This window comes from Puntigrus tetrazona, unplaced genomic scaffold (genome assembly GCF_018831695.1).
Source record: "Puntigrus tetrazona isolate hp1 unplaced genomic scaffold, ASM1883169v1 S000000003, whole genome shotgun sequence".
NCBI classification, from domain to species: Eukaryota; Metazoa; Chordata; class Actinopteri; order Cypriniformes; family Cyprinidae; genus Puntigrus; species Puntigrus tetrazona.
Genome location: NW_025047683.1, coordinates 2802172 through 2804466, shown reverse-complemented (window position 1 = coordinate 2804466; position 2295 = coordinate 2802172). Strand labels below are relative to the sequence as shown.

Below are 2295 nucleotides of genomic sequence, written 5' to 3'. Positions count from 1 at the left end.
TATACCCAGGTCGGACGACCGATTTGCACGCCAGATCGCCACGGCCTCCACCAGAGTTTCCTCTGGCTTCGCCCTGCCCAGGCATAGTTCACCATCTTTCGGGTACCATCGCGCGCGCTCTAGCTCCACCTGCCCGGCGGTGCGGGCCAGACGGGCCGGTGGTGCGCCCCCCGCCGGGGCGGGGGGATCCCACCTGAGCCGGCGGGCGCCGGCCTTCACCTTCATTGCGCCGTGGGGGCTCGAGAGACACCCTTTGACTCGCGCGCGCGCAGACTCTCTTTGGTCCGTGTTTCAAGACGGGTCGGGTGGGTGGCCGACCACCGCTGACCTCGAGCGCCACTTGTACGAGGGCCGGATCTCGCCTGGCGGCGCTGGGCGCGGTCGGGACGGACTGAGGACAGTCCGTCCCGTCGACGACGCGCGCTGGGACGGGGCCCCGCCCCTCCCGCTGCCGGGCAGGAGAGAAGGCGCGAGGACACTTCCCGCGCCCCGGGTAAGCGGCAAAGTCGGAGCGCGGGTTTGTAAAGCCGGGCGCCCCGCTGAGGGGAGCCGCCTGCCACCTTCGCCCCGCCCTTCCTGGCCAAACCGAGCCGGTCGCGCGCACCGCCGAAGAAGTGCACCCGACGGCGCCGAAGGCCCGACGGGCGGCGCTCCCGGTCAAGGGGATCCGCACACCGCCGCTGGCCGCCGGGCCCGCCGAGCTGAATCCTCCGGCAGACCGCGGCGGACTCCCACCCGCTTACCTCTTAGCGTTTTCACGCCCTGTTGAACTCTCTCTTCAAAGTTCTTTTCAACTTTCTCACGGTACTTGTCGACTCATCGGTCTCGTGGCCGTATTTAGCCTTAGATGGAGTTTACCACCCGCTTTGGCTGCATTCCCAAGCAACCCGACCGAAGAACCGCACTCCGGCGGGAGGGGGCCTGCTACCGCCTCACACCGCCCACGGGCTAAGCCTCCATCAGAAGGACTTGGGCCCCGACCCGCGCCGAGAGAACGGTCTTCTGTACGCCACATGTCCTCGCCGCCGTGGCCCGGGCGGATTCGGCGCTGGGCTCTTCCCTCTCTCGCCGCCGCTACTGAGGGAATCCTTGTTAGTTTCTTTTCCTCCGCTTAGTAATATGCTTAAATTCAGCGGGTCGTCTCGTCTGATCTGAGGTCGTTGTCGGATATGGGTTAGGAGCGGCCGCCGCGCTGCTGCTGCGGGCTGGCCTGAACAGGTCTCGTTCGCGCGCCGGGCAGGGCGCCGAGGGGGGCGAGAGACGGAGCGCGAACCTCTGCTACGCACGGAGCGCCCGAGGGGCGGAGGGAGCCGGGGTCCACGCCGGCGGGCGACGGAGGTGGCAGACACCCACCGAAGCCGCCGAGAGGAGGACGCCGCCGTCCCAGACGCCTGGGGGACGCTGACCTCGTCGGAGGGGGGAAGCCGGAGGAAGCGCTCGACTCCCGCCGAGGAGGCGATGCCCGTGGCGGTCTGCACTTGGGAGGACGGAGGGGAGCGGGAAGCCCCCCTGCGACGCTCCAGCCGCGGGACCCGGAGGTCCCGATCGATGGGAAAGCGACCCTCAGACAGGCGTGGCCCCGGGACGGACCCGGGCCGCAGCGCGCTCGGCGTCGGCGATCGATGTGTCCTGCAATTCACATTAGTTCTCGCAGCTGGCTGCGTTCTTCATCGACGCACGAGCCGAGTGATCCACCGCTAAGAGTCGACTCGCGCTTGAGTTTAGCGCCCGGAGGCGAGGCCGAACTGCACAGGCTTGTGTGGGTTCAAAAATACAAAGGGGGTCGCTCGACGGGCGCCTCGCGAGAGGGGGACTTCGAACCCACGGTCCCGAAGGCCTGCTGGGTACCCGCCGGGGTTGGCAAAGCAAAGTCTTTCAGAGGCTCATGCCTCGCCCCCACCCCGTGCCAAGGGGTGGGGCGCCGCGTAGGTTGCTCAAGCCTCCGCGGGAGGTGCGCTGCTCCCCCAGGGGAACGGCGCTCTCTTCTCGCGATCCTCTCCGCTTCGCCTTAGGTTTTTGTGCGTTCTTTTGCCGCCTTGGATGTTTGAGCGGCAGACCTCTCGGCCACGGCCGCTGGAACATAGAGTAAAATAGGATAGAGGTTTTTTACCCCGACGGGCGCCTCCTTCGCGGGAGGAGACTTTGAACCCACGGTCCCGGAGGCCGTATGGGTACTCCGCCAGGGTTCGCTCGCCCCCGCCGCTGAAAGCAGGGGCCCGCCGAGTGCAGCGACAGTCAAGTTCTCTCGGATCTCTCTCTCTCTCGCCTTAGGTTTTTGTGCGGTTCTTTTGCCGC

At 67.1% G+C, this 2295-nt stretch overlaps 1 non-coding gene and 1 pseudogene across 1 annotated transcript in view; both read right to left on the bottom strand.

The window, feature by feature from the left end:
- LOC122331995 overlaps positions 1 to 1160 on the bottom strand; it is a 4034-nt gene extending 2874 nt beyond the window's left edge. The window contains exon 1 of the ribosomal RNA XR_006248352.1: positions 1 to 1160. This exon is cut by the window's left edge and continues 2874 nt beyond it. This is a non-coding gene — a ribosomal RNA (28S ribosomal RNA).
- Positions 1161 to 1557: 397 nt separating this feature from the next.
- On the bottom strand, positions 1558 to 1706 carry LOC122331960 (annotated as a pseudogene).
- Positions 1707 to 2295: the final 589 nt, after the last annotated feature.